This window comes from Macrobrachium rosenbergii, chromosome 3 (assembly GCF_040412425.1).
Source record: "Macrobrachium rosenbergii isolate ZJJX-2024 chromosome 3, ASM4041242v1, whole genome shotgun sequence".
Lineage (NCBI taxonomy): Eukaryota > Metazoa > Arthropoda > Malacostraca > Decapoda > Palaemonidae > Macrobrachium > Macrobrachium rosenbergii.
The window spans coordinates 49,891,129-49,900,029 of record NC_089743.1 but is presented as its reverse complement, the minus strand read 5'-3'; the positions used below and the strand labels follow the sequence as shown (position 1 = coordinate 49,900,029).

The window sequence follows — 8,901 nt, the reverse complement described above, 5'->3', positions numbered from 1 at the left end:
TATAAGAATAATCATCATGTGCAATCATACGAGAATAATCATCATCTGTAATCCTATAAGAATGATCATCTTCTGTAATACTAAAAGAACAATCATCTTCTGTAATACTATAAGAACAATAATCATCTGTAATCCTATAAGAACAATCATCTTCTGTAATCCTATGAGAACAGTCATCTGTAATCCTGTAAGAACAATCATCATCTGTAATCCTATAACCACAGCGAGGGCATGGATCCTACTTCCTTACAAACGCAGGAAACTGACTGGATCAAAGAAAATGAAATATTTGGTGGGATCGCAAATGATCAGAAGATAACGAATCAGGGGTCCCCCGAATCTCTTGCAACAAACATTTTGTGAGGGGGCGAGGCCGTTACCCTGCAGATGAAAGGTCAAGGTCAAAAAATAAAAATAATCAGGTTTGGTTTTAAAGGAAGGAAAGGAGGGTTTGACGTTATTCAGGGATCATTGTTACGACCATGGAGATCTTTCTTTCAGTTGTGTCAGGGTCCTGAGTTGTGTGAAGGCCACGTAGTGGCACTGACTTGTAAAGGTCGCCAAATGGAAGAGGTGGCCATCTTACTCGAATAATGATTGACTGACTGATTGATCTGATTCGTTCTTACAAACTGGCGTCGTCTTCCGTAATATTAACTTGGAAATCACATTTTATTTGCTGATGAGATTTGTCCCAAGGTAATCGAAAGTCTTGACAAAGCAAGTAAAAAAGCGACGAAGTTTCTTCGGCGCAGTCGAGTTTTCTGTACACCGTAGAATCAAGGCCACCGAAAATAAATCTATATTTCTGTGGCCTCGGTATAATGCTGTATGAGTTGCGGCCCATGAAACTTTAACCTCGGGCCGGTGCTAGCCTGGCATAATTTATATCGTTGCCGGATGCACAATTATGGCTAACTTTAACCTTAAAGAGAATAAAAAACTATTGAGGCTAGAGGGTTGCAATTTGGTATGTTTCATGAGTGAGGGTGGATGATCAACATGCCAATTTGCAGCCCTCTAGCCCCAGTAGTTTTGAAGATCTGAGGGCGGACAGAAAAAAGTTCGGACGGACGCACAAAGTCGGCACAATAGTTTTCTTTTCAGAAACTAAAAAGGGGGGGGGGGGAAGTAGGCTCAAGCAGTCATAGTTTTATTAAAAAACTGATGAAATATTGAGACAATTTGAGCCTAAGTTGAACAAGATAGAAATCGAAATAGATTAGAGCAAATAAGTGCTAAGATAAAAGAAGAGGTTGCTACGTAAGCTATTTAAATACAGGATAAATGTTGCTAAAAAAAAATATGTACATCCACCCAAGGAAAATCTTTCCTTCTATTTATTAGGGTTAATACTAACAATTATGTTAGTCCTATGGCCATGTATGCTTTTGCAACAGAATAAGTTTCTTTCTAAACAGAGAGATTGTGATCATTGTTTAAGTAAAAAAAATTACGAGGACATGAAAAACAGTACCTTAGGACTGATAAGCCTTTCCAGTTGGTATCTGCTGCAGGGGGTATAAATAATACAAGGGCACACAAACACACACACGCACACAGAATCTTTTAAAGTGACACGGGCAATTTGGTGACGTTAAGCCTTCCCTACCACCGGATCTAAACGTGCATTTTGAGTCCTAAAGGCCTGTCCACAGTAGGAAAAATTGTTTGGAAACAAAGTTTGCAAACAGTTTGCAAACAGTTTCTTGGAAACTGTTTGCAAACAGTTTGCAAACAGCTTGGAAAATGTTTGCAAACAATGTTTCCTATTCAGACCTCAGTGGTCAGGATGCCTGTTGGTGCAGTAGCCTCTGTATTTTACTTGGCAGTTTTAATGCACTCGAGGAGGGATAAGAGAAAGGAGAAGAATGGGGAGGAAACTTTTGAGAAAAGGAGCCCGTCATGCTGACTTGCTTCTGGCAGAACTGAAAATAGATGGAACATATGTACTTGTACATATGTAACATGAATATGTACATATGTATATGCACATACCGGTCTGTATACACTAGCGGATCCGGGGGGTGTCACCTGGGCACTTGCCCCTCATAAAAAATAATGACAAAATAACATTAGTGAAGATTTAGATAATAATAGCATAAATGAGAAACATAAAAATAGGAAAAAAATTTAAAAATCTATATAGAAATATTATGTAGGGTCTATATATATATACATATATATGTATGTAATGTATGTATGTATAATATGAAAATTGGTGGCCCCCATGAAATTTTTCTGGATCCGCTAGTGTTAAGTATGTTTTACAAATGATCAACTTGTAACTAAGTGTAAATAATCTGAAACTGCATTGTCTGTAAATCAGCGTAATAAAAAAGCTGCATTTTCTCTTATTTGTTGTTCGTACTTTTTCTGTCCGTCTCCCTCCAATATATATATATATATATATATATATATATATATATATATATATATATATATATATATATATATATATATATATATATATATATTTATATATATATGAACTACTAACAAACTGAGACATGTAAGGTTCCTTGCCAATTGCAGGCTAGGAAACGTAACATCCCGAAACAACATTTTCAACCTGGCGTTTTATCTCTCTCTCTCTCTCTCTCTCTCTCTCTCTCTCTCTCTCTCTCTCTCTCTCTCTCCTTTACCAAACAGATTCGTGGAATTTACAAGCAGAAAAAATCGTGGCAAATAAAAGTAAAATCAATCCAGTTTCTGCAACAACCACCTCGTCAAGATTGGCAGACTGTCGTTGAAAGGAAAACCTTATTTTTTTTTTTTAAGTAGTTTTTATTCCAGTGCTCCCCACCGATCGAACGATAATTCTGCCTGGTAGTAGTTATCAGAGGTTCTTCCTTACTTGTATGTATTTACTGCCCTTCCAAACAGTCGTCAGAAAAATGGAATGGCAGATTTTGAGCTGAAACAAAAAGATTTGTGAAATAAACAGGTATTATATTATTTTTAATTATTCTTTTAGACACTATTTTATAGGCTGGTGCTTTATATTCAGTTAAAAATCCATAATTTACAATATTATCCTGTGTCAAAAACTTCATATAGGCACCATGAATGTTATGGAGAAGGGAACTCATTGTCAGCGCAAAGGATTTCAGATCTGTTTTGTAAAAGCTACGACCAGTTAACAGCTAGAATTATTTGACATATATAACGACGAATTTCCATAACATTTAACCTTCACGTCGTGAATTATAAAGAATCTAAAAGGTCTCACTTGTGCAATGCGTGGGTCATGTTTCAAAAGCCGAACTGCTGGATGTGCGCTTCGTTTTAATCTAAAAATTCTGTTCCCAAATAAATTTGAAGCTAAAGGTTAATCGTCGATTAAGTGTGTGTGTATATATATACATATATATATATACTGTATATATATATATATATATATATATATATATATATATATATATATATATATATATATATATATATATATATATATATATATATATATATATATATATATATATATATATATATATATATATATATTAATGTATGACTATACACTAGCGTAGCCACACGCACCATCCCAAAGTCAGGACCACAGACATACATACCCTCATTTGCAGACGTACAAGGGCCACTGGTCACAGGCTAAACGTAAGAAAATCTAAACGTGAAATCTATGAACAGTAAACTATCGCTATAACTCAAGCAAAATAAGTGTTAATATTAGTGTTTTATCATATACAAAATAATGACGGTATATATTTATCTCTCAATAAATATTCATACATTCTGAGCTAAAATGTTTATTGTTTTTTTTTTTTTCACCAGGGTGATGACTCGTGGGCTTAAATGAACTATTGCCGAATTTGAATGTTATATACGAATCACTATTGATGGCACGTTTATATAGCAGAAATAGGTGCTGAAATTCAGTTCAGCGTAGCTTAGTAATTCGTGCTATTGTACCCACTTATAGACAATTCTGCGAAGGATTGAGTGAAGCATTTCAAAACCATGAAAAAACTCTCTTGTGAGCGCGCTCTCGCCAAGGAAATCAGATCAGACGAGAACTAATGAACAGTTTGAACCCGTATTTTATGATGCTTTTTGGATTATAGAAAAAAGTGTATAAAAAAGAATACGAGGTACTTTCGAATATGTCAGTACTAAATATTCATCAAAAGAAAATAACGGACTTAACATACGGCGGCGGTGTTAGAGTTCCGTAAGGCTTACGTACATTGACTTAATTTAGATTAGTATCCCCTTCTCTCACTATGAAGAAAACGTATTAATCAAAGACGGGCTTCAGTGTTCGTCAGTAGCTCAGCTCAATCGTTGAATAGAATAGAAAATGGAAAGGGAAACACTCCTTGTCTGCAGTTCATCGTCCTTGGCCGGGACTTCTCAGCCTTCGTGAGTGGAGCGAGGTGAGGATTCTGAGGAATAGTGAACCGGCGTAACGGTGGGCAGTTTGTGGGGGTTTATTGGTGAAACGGATTCGACTTTCGACTTTCGGGTGGTTTGGCAACGACTGTTCTCCGCCGTTGGCTGGTCTTCTGTGAAGGTAACGTTTAGTTAGTCTATTCCTTTTATGTTCTTTTGCATGTTCCATTGTGGGATTTGTTTTAGTGTACTTTTAAAACTACACTTGTGAACACTTTATGCTAATACAGTTTCACTAACTTGAAATTTAGTTTAATACAAGGGTTTTAAATTTAAGTTAATGCAAGGGTTTTACTTAGGTTAATACAAGAGTTTTACTTGTGCTGTTCTCATACTCTTTGACTTCATTCTAGGTAGTCTAAAACTTTTTTGATTCATGGTCTTTATTTATTTTTTTTTTTTTTTGACAGAAGCGATGGGAAAAGCTGCAGAGACTTACAAGCTAACCACAGGATATGGGTATAAGTATACCAATATAAATGGTGAGTTTCATTCTTTTTTGTTTTACTTTAACAAACTTTTGCAAGCTAATCCTCCCCCATCAGGGGCGGAGCCCCTGATGTGGGGAGGATGTCCCTTCTGACATGCGGCAAAATTTGCCGTATGTCAGGAGGGGGCTTGCATTTTTTTTTTTTTTTTTTCAAACAAAACCAAATTTTTAGGTGAGTTCTGTTCTGTTCATTATATAGGTTTTGGTTTAAATATCAGCATTTAACGTAATTGTGTCTTCATTCAATTAAAGTTAATAAATTTTACAGTATTTTTTACGAACCCATTAAACTTTGATTATGTAAAGGTTTAATGCCATTAATAACTATAGCTATAGTCTTAATGCCTAATGTTTTAAGTATGGATAACTTTTACCTTCTCTAAACCATTTGTGCTGTAGCTTTTTCATTATAAAGAATAAATATTACTTTAATCCTGTAAGTAATTTTTGCTTATTTAGGGTTGACAGATTTGTAAGGTTCTGGAATCTGATAAATTATTTTTCTTTGCAGGTTTAGTGATGGAGGGAAATGTTTTGATGGAATACTTCGGTACAACGTTAGATCGATCTCGTTGAATGCGCGGACCTAAGCTTGAGGCAGATAGCACCAAAATCAAATATAATCTGAGACAGATGGTATCAATATAGTCTAATAAATTCTAAACTAAGGCAGATGGTATCAAAGTAAAAATGCAAACTGATGCATTTTTGGTGTCGCTGTTCCTTCAGTTTGAAGGTCTGAAGAAGTTGTAAGGTGATTATATATAGTTTCAAATAATGTCAAAGTAAAATTAAAGAATAAGGTTGATTGAGTTCCCTCGATATGTTTGGGGCAAACAGCAGGTATCTAAATGTAATCTTGATAGCTTTTTCGTCAGAATTACGCTTAGAGCGTGGTGGTACGTATACTAATGCCAATGAATCTTGGTATTAAATAAATCTCCCGAATTTGTAGTGATATTAAATCTGCAGGAATTATATGAACCGGTATAAAGTTGAATTTGAAGTTACGTGTGGGGCGATTAACATATAAGCTTTAAATCATGAGTTAAACGCAAAAGGAAATAATCTTGACTTGAGAAACTGGGTGCAATATGAGAAAACTAGTTTTGAGCTTACATAGTTTGTCAACAGAATCAAGAAAATAATACAGCAATCAAAGCCACGTTTCATGACAATATTTAAATGTCCTGTGCATAATGGATGCCACAGATATGACTTAAAGAAACTGTCACAAGGGAGTTATTCTTCAAGCAACAATTGAGCTATTTCCCAAGTCTTGATAGAGAACACTTGACTGGATACAGAACGCAAAGATGTTAGTAAACTATTCAATACCTGAAGCTGACCTTAAACTGCATAAAGGTTTGAAGTTTTCCTACATTCTGCTGATAGTAACTAGTTTAAAAGCTAAGTAAGTTTGGGCTATAAATCGAGTGTTTAAATGCTTATTTTTGTTTAGATCTACGAAAATGTAAGTTTTGTCTATTTTAATGAGCGATGTATTCTGTCGTCAAATGGAATAATTATTTAGAAGGTTTAACAGCTCAGAGTTCGCTTAGTCTGTATCGGTTTTTGAAAATAGGAAATTCAAATTTCAATAGGGTATTTAAACATATTAACCCGTAGGGAGGGTTAGTGCCATAGTGCATCTTACACTGTACGCAATAGGCATTACTTGAGGTGGTTTGCTGCGTCCCTTCGGCCGCTTGCTAAAAGCTTTTTCATTCCTATTACTCAACCTCCGTTCATATTCGCGTTCTTCCCTCCTACTTTAACACAACCTCTAACAATTGTTTCATAGTGCAACTGCGACGTTTTCCTCCTGTTACACCATTAAAAAATCTTGTTTCACTTTCAGCACTGAATAACCTCATAGGTCCCAGCGCTTGGCCTTTGGCCTCAATCTTATAATCCAGTCCAGTCCGTGAGAAATTTTAAAATATAAATATGATATCGGAACAAATTAGACGAAAATCACATTGAGTTAATGATTCTTGTTTCATTACCAACTGCCGCAAGTTACTTTAGTGATTTTATTGCAGATGACAGATAACCCAGAATGGTTCATTCGCGGTTTATATAGCATGAAAATGTTAAGAAACTACGGGGTAAAAATGAGCAAGAGATATCATATAGTAGAATCTATAAAAAAATATACAGTATAAATACTTTAGAAGTAAGCGCTTAATGGGCATTCTCCGTATGGGGTAGGGCCATCAGTGAACCTCATGCGGTGCACCGTAGGCTACACTTAAAGTTACTTGCAGCGTCCCTTCGGCCCCTAGCTGCAACCCTTTTCATTTCTTTTACCGTACCTCCATTCTTATTCTCTTTCTTACATCTTGCCATCTACTCCCTCCAAACAATTGTTTCTTGATGCAACTGCAAGGTTTTCCTCGTGTTACACCTTGAGAACCTTTTTATCGTCAGTTTCCGTTTCAGCGTTGAATGACCTCGTAGGTCCCAGCGCTTGGCCTTTGGCCTAAATCTTATAATCCAATCTAATCCGTAAGAAATTCAAATGTAGGTAGTTATAAATTTTGAACAGAAATTAAACAAAGATCAAGTTTAGAGTTACACATGATAATGCTAGTTTCGTCACCAACTTCCGCAAGTTACTTTAGAGATTTTGTTGCAGACGACAAATTCCAAACTGCTTCATTCGCGGTTTATATTGCATGAAATGCTCATTACTGTACAAGTCACGGGGTACAGATGACCGTAAGTGGATATACCATATAGAAAAACCTCGAAAAATATTTGCCATAGTACAGACTTAGAGGGCAAAGGTCAATGAGGTTGTTCCCACTGGCCACTGATCGTCGACGTCATAGCGAAATTAGTGATTGATAAGGACAGCTGCAACCCCTTTCGTGACTTTTACTGTATCTCCTTTCATTTTCTCTTTCTTCCATCTCACTCCTCACCCTTCTCCTCACAATTGATTCATAGTGCAACTGGGGTTTCCTCCTGTTGTACCTTTCAACCCTTTTTACTGTCAATTTCCATCTCAGCGCTGGATGACCTCATAGGTCCCAGTGCTTGGCCTTTCGCCTAAATTCTATATTCAGTTCAATTTGATAAGGGCAGCATTAAATATATGTTTCTACGCTGAACCTAAATTCGTGTGAAACAACGATCTTTTAGTGCAACTGGGTTCTCTCCCAGATCCACCTTTAGATCCAAGTATTTCATATCCTTTATTTTATCAAACATATCCGCATAAACTGTCATTTACTTATTCCTCCACCTTCCCGAACCTACTTTATTATAAGTTTTGCATCGCCCTATCGTCCACGTTCTATCCTTACGACCAGACTTATCATAAAACAATCCAATCCAAATAGAAACCTTAAGTTTTCTCAAAGGTAAAATAAATTATTGCAGATGGCTCCTAAAATCCATTTTTGGTGACAAACTAAAATCAGTTGTAACAGATGGATTTATGGAAGAAGTCCTTTGAACTCGAGTTAAACTCGAATTATTATGTATATAACAAATATTACTGTAAAAATAAAAATTGTTGTAAAATGAAAACTGCGATGTTTGTGAATAAACTTTATTGAATTAAATAAAGAAAAATCCGTCATTTCACCTACGCTAATCATTTTATGCAGTTTTATCTCCTTATTTCTCACTGTTTCCGCACTTCCAGCTTATTCAGAACCACTTTTTACCAGTAGCCATTGGCAATGAAGGAAAAGAATAAGGTTAATAACATGTCAAGTTTCCACTTGACTGCAGAGTCCATATCATCTTGACACTCAAAGGTTTCTTCCCCTCAACTGTTATGAACTGAACTGAACGTTCATTTTAGGGGAAAATATTACACGAAAGGAAGATACTCATCTTTTAGTTCAAGACTTGAATGTAGAAGGAATCCACGGAATTAGACCCCGTAGGGAGGGCAGTGCCTCCAGTGCACCTGCAGCCATTACTTAAGGTTCTTTGCTGCGTACCTTCGACCCTTGGCTGCAACCTCTGCCATTCCCTTT

At 36.0% G+C, this 8,901-nt stretch overlaps 1 long non-coding RNA gene across 1 annotated transcript; it reads left to right on the top strand.

The window, feature by feature from the left end:
- The first annotated feature begins 4,394 nt into the window (after positions 1-4,394).
- Positions 4,395-6,104, top strand: LOC136828418 (uncharacterized). Its single transcript, XR_010850035.1, has 3 exons — positions 4,395-4,534; positions 4,824-4,895; positions 5,415-6,104. It is a non-coding gene; the product is annotated as an uncharacterized lncRNA (long non-coding RNA).
- The last annotated feature ends 2,797 nt before the right edge of the window (positions 6,105-8,901 follow it).